A 20,158-nucleotide genomic window follows, 5' to 3' on the forward strand; every position below is an offset into this window, starting at 1 on the left:
GCCCACGATACCATCCCAAGTACTTGAATGATTATATTTTGGATGCGTAGGATCGTCATATGATGGTCATAATACTTGCCTAAGTATTGTAATGGGGCAGAGCAGTCACTGAGGTTGGAGGGGAGTCTACCCCTGTAATGGACTTACATAAACTGTACATGACTAATTGGTACATTTTTGAAGTGTTGACTGTATGTGAGATTGTAATTTGCCAAATGTTTTGCTTATTTATTTGTTATTTGTACTTTATCCCTGGTTTATAGTGGGTTTTGTTTTTCAATGTGTTACCTGTAAAGGGTTTTGTTCACCCTGTGTGCTCAATATATTGGTCCATAATATCCGTGACCTCCAACATTGTCGGTGATCATTACTCTTTATTGTACTCAGCCATCAATGTTAGTCGCCAGTTACTCTCACCTGTTTTCTACATGTATAACCTCGAGAACTGTCTTAAAGGTACGAGTACAACAATGAAAGGATGTGGCGGGGAAAGAAGAGGTCACGTCACTATGTGTATTACACCCACGGGTGAGGGCTGGTACGGGGTTACCGGGCAGGCGTGTTTGGTCGTGTTGTCGAGTTTGGAGATTCCCTTTAACCAAAATGGCGATGAACAACGTGATGACGCAGCCTCGTAGAACGAAAGCGCGATCTCCCGCGCATTCGAGTCTCACAAAAGGTCCCGTGGTTATTTTCACTAGGGCATGCCCGTCCTATATATATATCTAAAATTATATCCCCCCCCCATCTATTTACATGAAATGGTTTGGTCCATTCGCAAAGCCAAAGCGGACGGCTTGCGAGTACGGTGACAATCCCCCCCCCCCTCTATTTACATGAAATGGTTTGGTCCAAAGCGAACGGCTTGCGAGTACGGTGACAATCCCCCCCCCCCCCTCTATTTACATGAAATGGTTTGGTCCAAAGCGAACGGCTTGCGAGTACGGTGACAACCCCCCCCCCCCCCTCTATTTACATGAAATGGTTTGGTCCAAAGCGAACGGCTTGCAGAGTTTGGTAAAGAACTCGCCATCGCGTGCACAAACGCGCAGGAAAGCGAATGAATCGCAAATTAGTTTTAATTAGTTTTAAAACATAGTTTAACGGCAACATAGTTTTCCAACGTGAAATAAATGAATACGCTCTCAAATGTGCCGTCCGAGGCAGAGTCTGTTCGCCACATTCGGCACACGTGATAGCTCGCTGCTCTCTGATTGGTTGAATCTTTTTTTGGACATAGCTCGGTAACTACTTCTCCGATTAATATGAAACCTTGAAAAGGCACATCCTCGGGTCCCCAGCAATATACCTGGCAAGTTTAAAGTATATCGGACCCGTGGTTGTCGAGAAACAGCGGTCACAGACATACAGACATACAAACATACAAACATACAAACATACACACAGAGATTACTGGAATTATAGATAGACTACGGCATGCCCGTACTATATATATATCTAAAAGTATATCCCCCCCCCCCTCTATTTACATGCAATGGTTTGGTCCAAAGCGAACGGCTTGCGAGTACGGTGACAATCCCCCCCCTCTATTTACATGAAATGGTTTGGTCCAAAGCGAACGGCTTGCGAGTACGGTGACAATCCCCCCCCCCCCCTCTATTTACATGAAATGGTTTGGTCCAAAGCGAACGGCTTGCGAGTACGGTGACAACCCCCCCCCCCCCCCCCCTCTATTTACATGAAATGGTTTGGTCCAAAGCTAACGGCTTGCGGAGTTTGGTAAAGAAATCGCCATCGCGTGCACAAATGCACAGGAAAGCGAATGAATCGCAAATTAGTTTAAAAACATAGTTTAACGCCCGAGCGAGTTTAACGCAATCGCAAATCGCATCGCAAAGCGAAAGAATCGCAAATTAGTTGTAATTAGTTTTAAAACATAGTTTAACGCCAACATAGCGCCAACATAGTTTGCCGACGGGAAATAAATGAATACGCTCTCAAATGTGCCATCCGAGGCAGAGTGTGTTCGCCACGTTTGGCACACGCGATAGCTCGCTGCTCTCTGATTGGTTGAATCGTTTTTTGGACATAGCTCGGTAAGCTCGGTAAGTTATCTTCTCCCCTAACTTCCCCGAACATCGACCACTTGTCTAACGTTTTAAATCTCTTCAAAGTCTCTTCACGTCTCTTCTCGTCTCGGGAAGTCACGTGACGTCACGTCTCTTCAAAACTGTGCATGCGCGCACGCTTTCGAAGTTAATAAGTAACTGTTCACAATTGTGTTTTTTGTCGTAATACCGGCTTTACCACAGGTCGAAACTTTATCTTTATTTCGGTGTGTATGTAACTATTGGTGTCTCTCTAATAGTATTCTTGGTGTTGGTTTTTCATACCTGTGTACAGAATCGTCGGTTTCCTTTCGGCGCTCGCAATTCCTTTCGGTCTCTATTTTTCACGTTCCACGTTCGGTCTCTGTCTTTGTTTTCATCCCAACTCAAAAAAAAAAAAAAAAAAAAAAATTGATATATATATTCCCTTCTCTGTTCTTATCCGTTTCGTTCTTATTTGTTCGTTCGTTCTTTGTTCACGTCGTTAAAAAATGTTCCATCTGTCCCCTGAAGAATGGTATTCTGTCATATTCTATAACACCTTTTTCTTCTTCTTCTATAAAAGGATGCTTTCGACTTGCTCACCAAATCTATTCATTCCAAAAAAAAATTCCATCTCTTATAGTGCATCTTTCATTCATTCCCTAAACTCTCCAGAACTCCACCCATCCTTCAGCATCCTCAAACGTATTTTTGACTCGAAGGTCTCAAGAAACTCATTTTGCAATAAATGTTCGTTTCCCATTAATCGTACACTTTTCAAAATCCAATCTCACCCCTCCCCTCCAAATCTTCCCCATCACCCATCCCTTTCAAATCTTCCCCCTTGCCCCTCCCCTCCAAATCTTCCCCATCACCCATCCCTTTCAGATCTCCCCCCTTGCCCCTTCCCTCCTAAACTCCCCCCACACCCCTCCCCTCTGAGACCCTCCCTCACTCCTCCCCTCCTAGACTCCCCTCTAACCCCTCCTCCTCAAAGCGTCCTCCCCACTTCTTCCCCCTTCCAACTCTCACCTTCAGCTCCCTCAACCTTCTGCCTCACTCTTCCCCCTCCTCAAACAACACCTCACTGCGCCTCACCCATTCACCATCAAACCTTTTGTCCGCCCCATACTTCCCTTTCTCCAAGCTGTTCTGAAATCTCTGACGCACCTTCAACAGCTCTCCCTAACAGCTCTTCCTCCTCTTCCACATCATACCGTACCGCTCCCTCCCCCTGTTCTGTATCCGATGCTCCCCCTTCCTCTTCTTTAACAGTATGGACCTCAAACATCCGGGGCCTTCGCTCAAACTTGACTGATCTCTCCATACAGGTTGCTTCTGACAAACCAGACGTGATCTGCTTAACAGAAACTTTCCTCCTTCATGATGTCTCTGATTCCTTGGTATCTCTCCCAGGTTACTCCCTCCTCCGGTATGATAGACCTGAGCCTCGTCCTGGAGGGGGGGTTGCTATCTTTATAAAAAACTCTCTTCCTCACTCGCCCTGCACTGCCCTCTCTCCACCTCACCCCCAGGAATACCTTTGGCTACGGCTTCCCCTTCGCTCCCACCTTTTGTTCATATGTGTGTTGTACCGTCCACCAAACAGTGATGACTCCATCTACATCTCACTGTCTGATAATATGGACCAACTTCTATCTACCCATCCCAACTCTCTCTTCCTCATATGTGGTGATTTCAATTGTCACCATGCCAGTTGGCTGGGTGTGGGTACCTCTCTCACCAGCCATGGATCTTCAGCAAAGGACTTCTGCGACTCACTGGGACTGACACAATCTGTCAATTTCCCGACCCGGATCTCAGTCAACGGAGCAACTTCTCTTCTGGATTTGGTTATGACAAACTTCCCTGAAAATGTCTGCTGCTCTTCTTCTGCTCCAATCGGCTCATCTGATCATGTGCTTGTCAAAGTGGACATCTCTCTGACCATTCTCAGAGAGCCTCCTCAGCGTCGACGAGTCTGGCATTTCACTCAGGCCAACTGGCACGGTCTTCAAGCAGCCATCAATCATCTGGACTGGTCTCCCATCTCTACCGCCTCTGACATCAACTCATCCTGGGAATTCTTTCAAAGTAAATTGCTCTCTCTCATGCACAGATTTATACCATCTCGTCTTCAGTTGTCATACCCTTCCTCCCGTCCATGGTACACAGAATCTTGTGGTGAGGCTGTTGCCCTGAAACAACTTGCTTTCGTCTCCTGGAAAGCAAATCCAACGGAAGGAAATCTCATTTCCTTTCACAAAGCCCGAAACAAGTGTGTGTCCACCCTCAGGAGAGCCAGGAAACAATATCTCACCATTCTCAAGACCGAACTCTCTTATCTGTCTCCCTCTTCCAAATCCTGGTGGCGTCTGGTAAAATCTGTTTCTGGTGTTTGTTCCCCCTCCATCCCCTCCCTCACCTCAAACGGCTTAACGGCTGACTCCGCACGTGAAAAAGCTGAATGCCTCAACTCTGTGTTTGCCTCTAAATCTTGTGTCCCAAACCCATCCCTCTCTGTACCCACCGTACCCAGTCGTACCCAGCTGCTCCTGGACTCTGTGTCCTTTCCTCCTGACAAGGTGGAAAAGTTTCTGGCAACCCTCGACTCTGATTCTGCAACTGGTCCTGACGGCATCAGCCCACGGGTCCTAAAATCATGTGCTTCTGCACTTTCACTCCCTCTTTCTGTTCTCTTCACCCTCTCTTTTGCTCAAGGTCATCTGCCATCTGCTTGGAAATCAGCCAACATCACCACTTTGCACAAAAAAGGTGCAAAAACAGATCCCAGCAACTACAGACCAATCAGCCTTCTCCCAATTATCAGCAAAGTCATGGAATCCATCATTGCTTCAGATATTAAATCTTTCCTCTTCTCCAACGGCTTGATCTCTGATCATCAATTTGGTTTCAGACCTGGTCACTCTACTCTGGACATGCTGCTTCTGCTTTCTCAACAATGGATGGAGGTCCTCAACGCCAAACAGGAAATTAGAGCTGTCTCCCTTGACATTTCACGTGCCTTCGATACGGTCTGGCACCCTGCTCTGCTCTCCAAACTCTCCTCCTTTGGTATCCATGGAAATCTCCACGCATGGCTGGCGGACTTCCTCTCTGGTCGTAGTCAACGTGTGGCCCTGAATGGGTTTCTCTCATCTCCTCTTCCTGTTCAGGCTGGAGTTCCCCAAGGTAGTGTTCTGGGCCCTGTGCTTTTTCTGGTCTTCATCAATGATCTCTCTGACTCTCTTGAAAATCCTCTCTATCTCTTTGCTGACGACTCTACTCTCTGTCGCTCCATTCCTCATCCCTCAGATCGGCAGTCTGCAGCCTCCTCACTCTCTGCAGACCTGGACAAAATCACAGACTGGTCAAACAAGTGGAACATGTCTTTCAATCCTGACAAATCTCACACTCTTACAATGTCTCTCCGAAAGGACCGACTGGACAACCCTCCCATCTACTTTCTCAACAATCCTCTCCAAGAAGTTCTGTCGCTCAAGCTTTTGGGTCTCACTATCTGCCATGATCTTTCTTGGGAAAACCACATTTCCAAGCTGGCCTCCAAAGCCAGTCGCCGACTGGGCATCCTCCGTCGTGCGAAGTCCTTCCTTGGCACACCTGAGCTCCTCACCACATACAAGGCTTTCATCCGCAGCTCAATGGAATACTGTTCCCCCCTCTGGGCTGGTGCTCCTGCCTCACACCTTGCTCGGCTTCACGCTGTTGAGGCCAAAGCTTTCAGAATCATTGGAATCTCCTGCGATGTAGTCAACGCCGAGGGCCTTTCACTCACTCACCGCAGGCAGGTTGGTGGTCTTTCTGTCTTCTACCGACTCCTCTCCGGCCTTGCTCCCCCAGCTCTCTCTGTGCTCTGTCCCCCCAATATTCCTTCAGGTCGCACAAGATCTGCCTGCAACCCTCTTCTGGTTAAACTGCCAAAGTCTAGGCTCTCTGCTCACCTTCACTCTTTCATTCCCCTTTTCTCCCGCCTCTGGAACAAACTCCCCCACTCCCTTCAATCGCACTCCTCCCTCCAGGTCTTTAAAACAGCTGTTCACCACCATCTCTTATCTTCCCCCATCGAAAACCTTGATCTTTTCTACCCCCGGTAATTCACCCCAGAGTCCTTGCAGTGTTCATATGTTTTAATCCTCTCCCACCTCCCCTCAAGTCCTCCCGATGTCCCTGCTCTCAAATGTTGTGTTTGTGTCCTTCCCCCTCTCTTTTGTGTCCTTCCCCCTCTCTCCCCATCTTGTCTACCGCTCCCCTTGTTTTTTGTGTTTTGTGTGTCGGTTTGTCTTTTTGTGTGATTAATGTTAGCTCTTTCACGAGCCTCGATCTTGTATACAAAAAAAAAAAAAAAAAAAAAAAAAAAAGAAGTAATTGTCCGATTAATATGAAACCTTGAAAAGGCACATCCTCGGGTCCCCAGCAATATACCTGGCAAGTTTCAAGTATATCGGACCGGTAGTTGTCGAGAAACAGCGGTCGCATACACACACACACACACACACACACACACACACAGACAGAGATTAGTGGAATTATAGATAGATAACATCAGCTGAATTTTCAACTTGTTTTTCTCCTTAAGTTAATTCTCTTGTGAAAGAATAACCGAATGAGGGAACATTCCGTGGAGGTTTAAACCCTTTTTTTTCCTTTTCTTTTTTTTTGGATACAAGATCAAGGCTCGTGAAAGAGCTAACATTAATCACACAGAAAGACAAACCGCCACATAAAACACATAACATGGGGAGCGGTAGACAAGATGGGGAGAGAGGGGGAAGGACACAAACACAACCTTTGAGAGCAGGGACATCGAGAGATCTGTGGGAGGGAGAGGGCTTTGGGGGGGAGGCATGGGAAGGGGTGGGGGGGGGGGTGGGAGAGGTATAAAACATATGGACACTGCCAGGACTTCCAGGAAAGAAGTTGGAATTTCAAACAAGGTGGATCTGGGGTGAATTAGCAGGGGTAGAAAAGATCAAGGTTTTGGATGGGGGAAGATAAGAGATGGTGGTGAACAGCTGTTTTAAAGCCCTGGAGGGAGGAGTGGGATTGAAGGGAGTGTGGGAGTTTGTTCCAGAGGCGGGATAAAAGAGGCATGAAAGAGTGAAGGTGAGCAGAGATCAGAGATTTCGGCAGTTTAACCATCAGAGGGTTGCTGGCAGATCTTGTGCGACCTGTAGGAATATTTGGGGGACAAAGCACAGAGAGAGCTGGGGGAGCAAGGGCGGAGAGGAGTCGGTAGAAGACAGAAAGACCACCGACCTGCCTGCAGTGAGCGAGTGGAAGGCCCTCGGAGATAGCTTCATCACGGGAGATTCCAATGATTTTGAAAGCTTTGGTTTCAACAGCGTGAAGCCGAGCTATGTGTGACGCAGGAGCACCGGCCTGCGAGGAGAACAGTATTCCATTGAGCTGCGGATGAAAGCCTTGTATGTGGTGAGGAGCTCAGGTGTGCCAAGGAAGGACTTCGCACGATGGAGGATGCCCAGTCGGCGACTGGCTTTGGAGGCCAGCTTGGAAATGTGGTTTTCCCAAGAAAGATCATGGCAGATAGTGAGACCCAAAAGCTTGAGTGACAGAACTTCTTGGAGAGGATTGTTGAGAAAGTAGGTGGGAGGTTTGTCCAGTCGATCTTTTCGGAGAGACATAGTAAGAGTGTGAGATTTGGCAGGATTGAAAGACATGTTCCACTTGTTTGACCAGTCTGTGATTTTGTCCAGGTCTTCAGAGAGTGAGGAGGCTGCAGACTGCCCGATCTGAGGGAAGAGGAATGGAGCGGCAAAGAGTGGAGTCATCAGCAAAGAGATAGAGAGGATTTTCCAGAGAGTCGGAGAGATCATTGATAAAGACCAGAAAAAGCACAGGGCCCAGAACACTGCCTTGGGGAACTCCAGCCAGAACATGAAGGGGAGATGAGAGAAATCCATTCAGCGCCACACGTTGACTACGACCAGAGAGGAAGTCCGTAAGCCATGCATGGAGATTTCCATGGATACCATAGGAGGAGAGTTTGGTGAGCAGAGCTGCGTGCCAGACCATATCGAAGGCACGTGATATGTCAAGGGAGAGAGCTCTGATTTCCTGTTTGGCATTGAGGACCTCCATCCATTGTGGAGACAGTAGAAGCAGCATGTCCAGAGTAGAATGACCTGGTCTGAATCCAAATTGATGATCAGAGACCAAGCGATTGGAGAAGAGGAAGGATTTGATATCCGAAGCAATGATGCATTCCATGACTTTGCTGATAATTTGGAGCAGGCTGATTGGTCTGTAGTTGCAAGGATCTGTTTTTGCACCTTTTTGTGTAAAGCGGTGATGTTTGCTGATTTCCAGGATGCTGGCAGATTACCTTGAGCAAAAGAGAGGGTGAAAAGAACAGAGATAGGGTGAGATAGAGGGGCAGAGCAGAATTTTAGGACCCGTGGGCTGATGCCGTCTGGTCCAGTTGCAGAATCAGAGTCGAGGTTTGACAAAAACTCCTCCACCTTGTCAGGAGAGAAGGACACAGATTCCAGGAGCAGTTAGGTTCGACTGGGTAAGATGGGAACAGAGAGAGATGGGTTTGGGACACAAGATTTTGAGGCAAACACAGAGTTGAGGCATTTGGCTTTGTCACGTGTGGTGTCAACTGTGTAGCCATTTGAGGTAAGGGAGGGGATGGAGGGGGAACAAACACCAGAAACGGATTTGACCAGATGCCACCAGGATTTGGAGGAAGGAGACAGGTTTGAGAGTTCATTCTTGAGTGTGGAGAGATAGTGCTTCCTGGCACTCCTGAGGGTAGACACACACTTGTTCCGAGCTTGGTGGAAGGAACTGAGATTACCTTCAGTTGGATTTGCCTTCCAAGAGGCAAAGGCAAGTTGTTTCATGGCAACTGCCTCACCACAAGATTCAGTGTACCATGGACGGGAGGAAGGGTAAGACAACTGAAGACTAGATGGGATAAATCTGTGCATGAGAGAGAGCAGTTTGCTTTGGAAGAATTCCCAGGAAGAATTGATGTCAGAGGCAGTGGAGATGGGAGACAAGTCCAGATGATTGATGGCTGCATGAAGACCGTGCCAGTCGGCCTGAGTGAAATGCTAGACTCGCCGACGCTGAGGAGGCTCTCTGAGAATGGCCAGAGAGATGTCCACTTTATCAAGCACATGATCAGAAGAACCGATTGGAGTAGAAGAAGAGCAGCAGACATTAGCAGGGAAGTTTGTCATAACCAAGTCCAGAAGAGAAGATACACCATTGGCTGAGATCCGGGTAGGAAATTGACAAATTGTGTCAATCCCAGTGAGTTGCAGAAGTCATTTGCTGAGGTGCCATGGCTGGTGAGAGATGAGCCTACACACAGCCAGCTGGCACGATGACAGTTGAAGTCGCCACATATGAGGAAGAGAGAGTTGGGATGAGTGGATAGAAGTTGGTCCATGTTGTCAGACAGTGAAATGTAAATGGAGTCATCACTGTTTGGAGGACGGTACAGAACACATATGAACAAAAGGTGGGAGCGGAGAGGAAGCCGTAGCCAGAGGTACTCATGGGGGTGGGGTGGAGAGAGGGCAGTGCAAGGAGAGTGAGGAAGAGAGTTTTTGATAAAGATAGCCAGCCCACCACCAGGACGAGGCTCAGGTCTATCATACCGGAGGAGGGAGTAACCAGGAAGAGATATTAAGGAATCAGAGACATCTTGAAGGAGGAAAGTTACTGTTCAGCAGATCAAGACTGGATTGTCAGAAGCAACCTGTATGGAGAGATCAGTCAGGTTTGAACGAAGGCCCCGGATGTTTGAGGTCCATACCGTCAATGAAGAGAGGGGGGGAGCATCGGGTGTAGGACAGGGGAGGAGAGGGGTAGGGTCAGATGAAGGATGAGAGGGGGAGGTAGGGAAAGCAGTTGATAGTGTGTCAGAGATTACAGAAGTTACAAGAAAGGGAAGGATGAGGAGGACGAAAGGTTTGATGGTGAAGGGATGAGGCACAGACGCACAGTGAGGGGTTGTTTGAGGGGGGGGGGGCAGAGGAAAGTAGAAGGTTGGGGGAGGTGGAGGTATTAGATAGCAGGGAGACGAAGTGGGGAGGAGGCACCTTTGAGGAGGAGAGGGGTGGAGGGAGAATTGGAGAGGAATGGTATGGGGGGAGATTTGAATGGGAGGGGTTGGGGGGGATGATAACGTTTATTTTATGTGATGATAACGTTTATTTTGAACCCGTTATCTCTGATTATCCCGTTTAATAAGCAAACTCATTCTCATCTCGTTATCATTTATCAAAACAAACATCATTCCCGAATCACGATCCACGGATTTCTCCGATCGATGTTCAAGTTCAGAAAGTTCAATTTGAACCTGAACTGAACTCATTCTGGAGAACGATCTTCAAAATGTGTTTCAGGTTCAAACCTGGACGGCTGGGTTCGAATCCCGACCCAGGTATAAACTGCCATGCAGGTGTTTCGCAGGCAGGTGATTCATTAATGTGTTCATCTTCGTTCCACGGATGGTCGTAAAGCCGGACGTCCTCTGTGCTGGCATTAATTGGTGAACGTTAAATATCCCACGGTGTCCTTCACGAAGAGCAAGTAACCCACCTGGAGTGTCATTGATCAGATCTCGCCTTGAGGGCACCACCTGTTTGTTCACGGTTTTGTCTCCCGATAGGTACCAGGTAAGTATGATTTGTTCATCACAGGACATGATGCGACACCTTCTCAGGATTCCGTCCACGCGTGATGTCGAGACCTTTTACTTTGTGACGTCACCATGATTGTTGTTGAATCGTTATTTTATTTCTCGATTGTTACGTCATCACAATAATCTTTTGTATGCGATTCGTTTGCACAGGTGACATGAAAATACCATCAGGTGTACATCCTGACGTGAACAGAAAATTCTCCTCCGGTAAGTTTGTTGTGAATCGGACAGTTTTGTTAAATTTACTATTTTAATTTATTTAAGCGAACAGTTTGTTATCTTGTCGAACAGTTTGTTATCTTGTCGAACAGTTTGTTATCTTGTCGAACAGCTCGTTATCTTGTCGAACAGTTTGGTATCTTGTCGAACAGCTCGTTATCTTGTCGAACAGTTTGGTATCTTGGCGAACAGTTTGTTATCTTGTCGAACAGCTCGTTATGTTGTCGAACAGTTTGTTATCTTGTCGAACAGTTTGTTATCTTGTCGAACAGTTTGTTATCTTGTCGGACAGTTTGTTATCTTGTCGAACAGTTTGTTATTTTGTCGAACAGTTTGTTATCTTGTCGAACAGTTTGTTATCTTGTCGAACAGTTTGTTATCTTGTCGATCAGTTTGTTATCTTGTCGAACAGTAAGGTATCATTCTAATACAAGTTTAATGAATCACTGGGATGAATGCCTAATGTTTGTCCATTTCATATATTTTCAGGTAACCTATTGAGGACGTGACATCATGGATGATGTACGAACGAGGAAACGTTACATCACATGTCAGAGGTTACCCCTGAGACGTTACAAAAAGTTACCCTTAAAGGGATCCCAGCACTCTCCTGTGCAGTGGAGAACAGAACTGATGATGCAGAATTTTGTGAGAAGAATGGAACGAAGAAGAAGAGCAATTTGTTGAGAAGGTACCTGCATGTCATGTCACATGTGGAAATTATGAAAAAGTGAAATCATCACGTGTGTCCAACACATGTGACAAAAATGCAGCAACGAACTCTGGGATCATCAGGTGTAGATCCACCTTGGGTCATCCGGTACTAAATCCATAGACCCGAGAAATAAGTGCTTCGTTTGTGTGAAGGAGCGAGATCACACAGGTGAGCATCAACGACGACCTGTGAGTACGAAGGATAATTAATCGACAAAATGTGATATGGGAGCAAGAAAAGGTACTCAGTGATGATGATATGGTACACCGTATCCAGGTAAATGGTAACAATTGTGCTGACGTCATTGATAATGAGTTCAGGTTCCAAAGTCCTGTTTGTGTCCAAATATGACAGTCTCACCTGCAGATGAAACACCTGTGATCCAGTACATGATGATACTCTGCAGTAGTTCACCTCTTACAAAGATGATAATGTGGCGGACACAAAAGCCCACTGGCGTGGTGACATCATTCCACGCACCAAGTGGGCGGTGGCCACGCCCGAGGGGTAGGCGTGGCCTCATGATATACACCGGGCGACCAGCCCGGAGGAGTTCAGTGTTACAGTGTGCTCTTACAATAAAGACGTTTATATGTTACCGCTTGTCCGCTTCCTCCTTGCTCACAAGCAGCGCGCGTAACGCCGCGCTTTACTGGAGACCTCCGCACGCTCTTCGAACGCCTGGGCCAGCATGGCCTGATTGTGAACCCCGCAAAGTGCCGGTTCGGCGCCGCCACAATCGATTTTCTGGGGCACCGCGTCACCAGGCACGGAGCCGTCCCCCTGCCGGCCAAGGTGGAGGCGATGAAGGGGTTTCCGCGCCCCCGCACGATCAGAGGGCTGCAGGAGTTCCTGGGCATGGTGAACTTTTACCATCTGTTCCTGCCCCGTATCGCCCAGCTCCTGCGCCCCCTGCACGAAGCTCTCCGAGGTAAGCCGGGCAAAGGCGACGTTACCTGGACCGAGCAGATGGACACGGCGTTCACGGGCGCGAAGCTCGCCTTGGCTAACGCCACCATGCTCGCGCACCCGGCGCCCGATGCACCGATCGCCCTCACCACCGATGCCTCGGACTACGCGGTGGGTGCGGTGCACGAGCAATGGGTGCGTGGAGCTTGGCAACCGCTGGAGTTCTTTAGCCGGCAGCTTCGCCCGCCCGAACGCCGTTACAGTACCTTCGACCGCGAGTTGCTCGGACTTCACTTGGCGGTCAGGCACTTCCGCCATCTGCTCGAGGACCGGGCGTTCACTGCCTTCGTCGACCACAAGCCGCTGATCTTCGCGATGGGGAAGGTCACCGAGCCGTGGTCGGCCCGGCAGCAGCGTCACCTCTCGGCCGTGTCCGAGTACACGACGGACATCCAGCACGTCGCGGGGAAGGACAACTCGGTGGCGGATTGCCTTTCCCGGGCCGTCGCCCATGCAGTGCACCTCGGCATCGACTATGCCCGGATGGCAGCGGACCAGGCCGCTGACCCCGACGTCCAGGCCTTCCGGACCGCTGTCACGGGCCTCCGCGTCACCGAGGTGCCGTTCGACGGCGCGGGCGCAGCCCTCTTGTGCGACGTCTCCCTCGGGCGTCCTCGCCCCATCGTGCCTGCGGGCTGGCAGCGCCAGGTGTTTGACGCCATCCACGGCCTGTCCCACCCGGGCGCGAGGGCCTCCCAAAGGCTGATCGCCGACAAGTTCGTCTGGCATGGCCTCCGGAAGGCCGTCCGCGGCTGGGCCAGGACGTGCCTCGCGTGCCAGCGCGCCAAGGTGCACCGGCACACCCAGGCCCCGTTGGCCCCGTTCACGGTGCCGGAACGCCGGTTTGACCACGTCCACGTGGACCTGGTGGGACCTCTGCCCCCCTCGCGGGGTTTCACCTATGTCCTCACCATGGTGGACCGCACCACCCGGTGGCCGGAGGCCGTGCCCTTGGCGTCGACAACGGCGGCCGATGTCGCGCAGGCTTTCATCGCCACCTGGGTCGCCCGGTTCGGCGCCCCCTCAGACATCTCATCCGACCGCGGCCCCCAGTTCACCTCGGAGCTCTGGGGGGTGGTTGCGCAGGGGCTCGGGGTCCGGCTGCACCGAACCACGGCCTACCACCCCCAGGCTAACGGCCTGTGTGAGCGATTTCACCGCTCATTGAAGGCCGCGCTCCGGGCCACCCTCCGCGACGGCGGCTGGGTCGACAGGCTCCCCTGGGTCCTGCTGGGCCTCCGGACGGCGCCCAAGGAGGACCTGCGCGCATCCGCGGCGGAGTTGGTCTTCGGGCAACCGTTGCGGGTGCCGGGCGAGTTCCTCCCCGACTCCACGGCACCATGGTCCGCGGCACAGCAGCGCTCCGCTCTGCAAGAGACCGCCCAGAGGTTCACCCCGGTGCCAACGGCATGCCACGGGCACCCACCGACGCACGTCGCCCCGGAGCTTCGCACGGCGGAGTACGTCTTCATCCGCCACGATGCCCATCGGACACCACTGCGGCCCCCTTACGACGGGCCTTTCCGCGTGCTGGAGACCGGGGCGAAGCACTTCACCCTGGACATCGGCGGTACTCCTGACCACGTTTCGGTTGACCGCCTCAAGCCGGCCCACCTCGATGTGGACCATCCACCGCCAGTGGCCCGACCCCCACGTCGGGGCCGCCCTCCTGCGGGCGGACCCCCGGCACCGCCCAGCCCCGCCGCCTCGCCGCCCACCGGTCCTGCACCCATCCCAGGGGCAGCCAGGGGCATCCCCCCTGGCATCCCTGCACCCCGGACGCCGCCGATCGCCAGGGGGCGCTTCGGCCGGGTCATTCGTCTGCCCCGCAAACTGGCCTTCCAGGTGCGCGGGAATTCTGGGGGGGCGCGTGTGGCGGACACAAAAGCCCACTGGCGTGGTGACATCATTCCACGCACCAAGTGGGCGGTGGCCACGCCCGAGGGGTAGGCGTGGCCTCATGATATACACCGGGCGACCAGCCCGGAGGAGTTCAGTGTTACAGTGTGCTCTTACAATAAAGACGTTTATATGTTACCGCTTGTCCGCTTCCTCCTTGCTCACAAGCAGCGCGCGTAACGCCGCGCTTTAATAACTTATATGAAGATCCGAACAGAATTATCTTTGTGAGTTCGCTTCACCACAAATACAGGTGCTTGTTGTCCGTACCTGGTATAGTGAATAACACTTTATACAGGTGCTCCATTCACTAAAAGGAATGAAGAATACGACGCAGACCGCAGATCAAAGGTCATGATAGAACCACAAAAAGGTAAATCTTCTATAATTTGTTCATCAGATATGTCAACAGGTTATCTTCTATCAAAGGTTACCTGCTTAAAGAAAAGTGCAGAGGAGTGTGGTGACGAATCCACACCACAGGTGCTCATCCTGAAAAGAACGTTATCTTCCACCATTCTGCTAAATCATTCCGGAATGATGTGAAGGACACCTCTGAGAAACCGAGAAGAAGAAGAATCCAGAAGGTGATCCATCGCTGTTTATTCATCGCTTTGATTCTGCACCTGAATGTGTACCTGTGTCATTCCACAATCACGTGACCTGGATGGTGAATGATGCAACTCCAGAGATGAATGAGTCAGACTTAAAGTGGAACCGAATGACAGAAATCGGGAAGAAGGGCTCAATATGGATGGAGATATTTGTGCACCTGCAGCAGGTATCCCACTAGCATTTCACACATTAAAACAAACCAGGAGTAAAGAAGAAGTTAAAATGTTGAACCGTTTTATCAATATCATCAGGTATCAAATAGCCAGAGATGTATCGCTTCCATGTCATGGACTGGTGAGGAGGACCAGGGGACCAGGAACAAGGTGAGCTCTTGGTTCCCACAAGCCTCGAATGAACGAATATGAATGATCGTTTTGAGGCCATTTAGCGTTGGTCATAAGCTTGATCAATGATCATTAGCCTTGGGGCCCCATGACCTCATGGTTCCCTGTTTGAGGCAGTTTTTATGGCCGGATGCCCTTCCTGACACCAACCATTAGTCACGCTCTTACGATGCGCAGGGATACGGTGTACCTGTTGCAAACCAGTGTACACACCGTGATCATTCATCCCAGCAAGCATGGTACTCAATTTGCACGACCTCGGAAGGATGAACAGGCTGAATCAACCCCCCTGGTATTAATTCAGCGATCGACCGGGATTCGAACCCAGGATCCTAGGATCCCAAGCCGGCACCCTAACCGCTAAGCCAACACCAGGCTTAATTCCCACAAACCTTAAAGTTGGAAAATTCACTCAAAGTGCCAATTCAGGTAACGATGATGAGGTGTTGAAAGCTTTTACATCAGGACCATGAACCAAGACACCTGGAGAGCTCCATGGGCAGGAATTCAGCTCTTCCAGACGAAGGTGAGTGGTCCAACCTGGAGAGATCGACAGCAAAGTCGTTCCTTGTGCGGCCGGAAAGTTGTACAAGAACCAAGAGATACCAATGTGTCTTGTGTACATCAACATGGTCCCCGTTCTAAAAAGGTGTGTGGAAGGTGAAAGAGCTGGCAGGTGGGAACAGCACCTTGAGGAATAAACTTGCTGCCATACCTGATATCTACTGGACACAGTAAACACGTGCCAGGTATCCATAATACCTGATGGTGATGAAGAAGCATCTATCACCAGATACAGGTACATAATTCCAACAGGTAAATTTCACTGTGAGTGAAACTAGCGAAATGTTCAATGGTGTTTGGACTGACGAGGCTTCAGAACAGAACCAGGTATGGTGTTTAATCATGGATTCTTCTTCTTCTTCTTTTGAATGTGACACAAGGTGTCGGGGTCGCGTCATTGACTGAGTGCAGTGACCTGTGACGTTGATGACCAATGACCTGTGTAGGTTACAGTGGATTTGTTCTGTAATTTGTTCAGGATGCCGGCGATAGCTCACCTACTATTCACGAAGGATACCGTGGGATCTTTAACGTTCAACAACTAATATCGTTAGACGGGATTACCGTTTAATGTTCATCACAGGGACGCTACTCGCCTTGATGGATCATCCTACCTGTGAAACACCGTGATGAGCCCCGACCGCGCATTGATGGATCATCCTACCTGTGAAACACCGGGATGAGCCCCTACCGCACATTGATGGATCATCCTACCTGTGAAAAACCGGGATGAGCCCCATATCGCGCATTCATGGATCATCCTACCTGTGAAACACGGTGTTGAGCCCCTACCGTGCATTGATAGATCATCCTACCTGTGAAACACCATGATGATCCCCATACCGCGCATTGATGGACCAATGGATCATGCTACCTGTGAAACACCGTGATGAGCCCCGACCGCGCATTGATGGATCATCCTACCTGTGAAACACCGGGATGAGCCCCATAGCGCGAATTGAATATTGATGGATCGTCCTACCTGTGAAACACTGGGATGAGCCCCATAACACGCATTGATGGATCATCCTACCTGTGAAACACCGGGATGAGCCCCCTACCATGCATCGATGGATCATCCTACCTGTGAAACACCGGGATGAGACCCTACCGCACATTGATGGATCATCCTACCTGTGAAACACCGGGATGAGCCCCGACCACGCAGTGCTGGATCATCCTACCTGTGAAACACCGGGATGAGCCCCGACCGCGCAGTGCTGGATCATCCTACCTGTAAAACACCGGGATGAGCCCCATACCGTGCATTGATGGATCAATGGATCATCCTACCTGTGAAACACCATGATGAGCCCCATACCGCGCATTGTTGGATCATCCTACCTGTGAAACCCAGGGGTGAGCCCCCTACCACGCATTGATGGATCATCCTACCTGTGAAACACCCTTGTTTACAATACCACTGCGCATCGTTTTGATATTGTGACTTCACAAAACACTTTTCATACATGTTTTATCGCAGGTTTTTCACTCACGATACAAACGTAATACCTGGGAAGATTCGTCATACAGGTTGTAATATCAACATTCAATGGCGTCGACGTGTAAAATTAAGAAGAAGTGAATTAGTGAATGTTTAACATGAAGGTGTTTACCTGTTCTTTGTTTAAATATCCAGGTACAGCGAGATCGAAGTCCCCACAACCAAAAATTGCCGGGTCGAGTTTCCCCCAATTGGGGAAATTGGAGGGTGAACCCCAACCTGCCCCTCCCGGAGTGCAATGTCGCCCTGAGGGCAGCACCTGTATGATCACGGTTTACCTCCCACCAGGTGAATATGAATTGTTTATCACAGTACTTGATGCGACGCCTTCTCTGGAATTTGCATTCACCTGATGACGCTAAATTAACTTAGTGACGTCACTGCACTGGTTATTAAATTATTTTATCTCTGTGTTTTGATTGGATGGAAGAGATTTCCACGAAGATTAAGATTAAAACCTCTGTGGGAAACAATGAGAACCTGACGTTTCAGGTGTGAACCCTTCATCGGACCAAACGAGACAGTAACACCCAAAAGGTCACCTGGCCATTTTTCCAACGGTGTGATTCGCGATACATGATGAACGTTCTGTTAATTACATCCAGGGTTCCACATTCTACCTGTGATCCGATCCAAACCCACTCTCACCTTCACGATAAACGCCGGTGTTCCATTCCAGGTAAACACAAAGGGTTTCAGCTACCTGGAGGGACTTTCTTCAGGCAAACATTCCATTCAATCACACGTTTGAAGAAGAAGAATCCGTATTGTATCGTGAGGAGAATGAAGAGTTCGGGTTAAAGTTCATTTCACATTAAATAAGATAAACAACGACCTTATTAAATTATATAAACTTTATTATAATATAAACATTAATGAGTAATCACATCGTCATGAACAGGTAAATCACATCGTCATGAACAGGTAAATGATTTGATTGATTTGAACCCAAAATAAACGGATCAGTTTGTGATGAAAGTTTATTTCACCAAATTTACAAAATGAACGGAACCATCCCAAACCCGAATAGCGGGTTTAACGGGGACCATGAAGTTCCCCCAGAACACGTGCAGGACCCGCGAGTCCCCGAAACACGTCAACTCTCCCGCCTCGCAATCCAAGAAGAACCCAAACCGTCCATGATCCCCCGGGACGGACAGGGGGGTTCGTTGTTTGTTGTGAAATGCGGAGAATTCGTTATAATCTTTCCGTAAACACCAAGACTCGGGATTCTCTCCCAACCCGCTCTCTGCCCCTTTTCTCCCCATGGAGTTTAAACAGATTCCGATTCCGCACGAACTACTCGACCTCACATCGACCTCCCAGTAATGACGACCTGAGGAGAAACAATCACAGGAAACAACTTGTGGATGAACATCAAACCCATCAGGAGGTTCCGGGTACTGATTCCCGGTCCAGGTTCGAGTCGCCGTCCTGAGATCCCCGGAGATCTTGATCCGTCGATGTGCAGAGTTTGGGTCCAGACTCGGGCTCCGTCCATCTGCGGACACGACACGGGGTCGCGGACATTGTTAGACAAACGAACAAAAACACAAACACATTAATCTCTATCACAAAAAATCTTTTATTACAACAATTGTTTTTATTTATTTATGCACATTCTGATGTTACCCTCTCCGCCCCCCCTCCCCCATGCCCCCGCGTGATGTTGTGGGCACATTCTGATGTTACCCTCTCCGCCCCCCCTCCCCCATGCCCCCGCGTGATGTTGTGGGCACATTCTGATGTTACCCTCTCCGCCCCCCCTCCCCCATGCCCCCGCGTGATGTTGTGGGCACATTCTGATGTTACCCTCTCCCCCCCCCATGCCCCCACGTGATACTGTGGGCACATTCTGATGTTACCCTCTCCCCCCCCTCCCCCCATGCCTCAACGTGATGGCGTTGGCACATTGCCGATGTTACCCTCTCCCCCCCACCCCCCATGCCCCCACGTGATGATGTGGGTACATTGCCGATGTTACCCTCTCCCCCCCTCCCCCATGCCACCACGTGATTCCGTGGGCACATTGCCGATGTTACCCTCTCCCCCCACCCCCCATGCCCCGACGTGATGCTGTGGGCACATTATCGATGTTACCCCCTCCCCCCATGCCCCCACGTGATGCTGTGGGCGCATTACCGATGTTACCCCCCCCCCCCCCACCATGCCCCCACGTGATGCCGTGCACACATTACCGATGCTACCCTCGCCCCTTCATAACTTGTATTTGTACCCTGAGGGGAGTTTGTAACTTATAAGATGTCGCCGTGGATAAGGAACAATTGCGGACAGGCAACGGTGTTTATATGTATAGATGTATCTACTTATGTGGAAGTGACGTCGTATAATGAAAGCAGATCACACAAAAAGGGGGAAAATAAAATAGCACAACAAAGGCGAGGCACCGGGGGGTGGGGGGGGGAGAGGGATGGGAGGGGGGTTGAGGGGGGGCTGCTTCGTTCGTTGATATACGTACTTTTTAGCTCACCTGGAACAAAGTTCAGGTGAGCTTATGCGATGGCGCGGCGTCCGTCTGTCTGTCTGTAAACACTTGAAACTTCTTCTGCAAAACCG

The 20,158-nt window shown here is 49.9% G+C and overlaps 1 long non-coding RNA gene and 1 pseudogene across 2 annotated transcripts in view; one reads left to right on the plus strand and one right to left on the minus strand.

Moving 5' to 3' along the window:
• The window catches only part of LOC144889694 (uncharacterized), a 798,143-nt gene that overhangs the window by 131,615 nt on the left and 646,370 nt on the right, over positions 1 to 20,158 (plus strand). The gene's annotated exons all lie outside the window — the stretch shown is intronic.
• The window catches only part of LOC144889685 (E3 ubiquitin-protein ligase TRIM7-like), a 32,540-nt pseudogene continuing 30,749 nt past the window's right edge, over positions 18,368 to 20,158 (minus strand). The window contains exon 10 of the transcript XR_013621994.1: positions 18,368 to 19,082. The product of XR_013621994.1 is annotated as an E3 ubiquitin-protein ligase TRIM7-like (transcript). The remainder of the gene's footprint in view (positions 19,083 to 20,158) is intronic.

This window comes from Myxine glutinosa, chromosome 1 (assembly GCF_964187855.1).
Source record: "Myxine glutinosa chromosome 1, kmMyxGlut1.1, whole genome shotgun sequence".
Lineage (NCBI taxonomy): Eukaryota > Metazoa > Chordata > Myxini > Myxiniformes > Myxinidae > Myxine > Myxine glutinosa.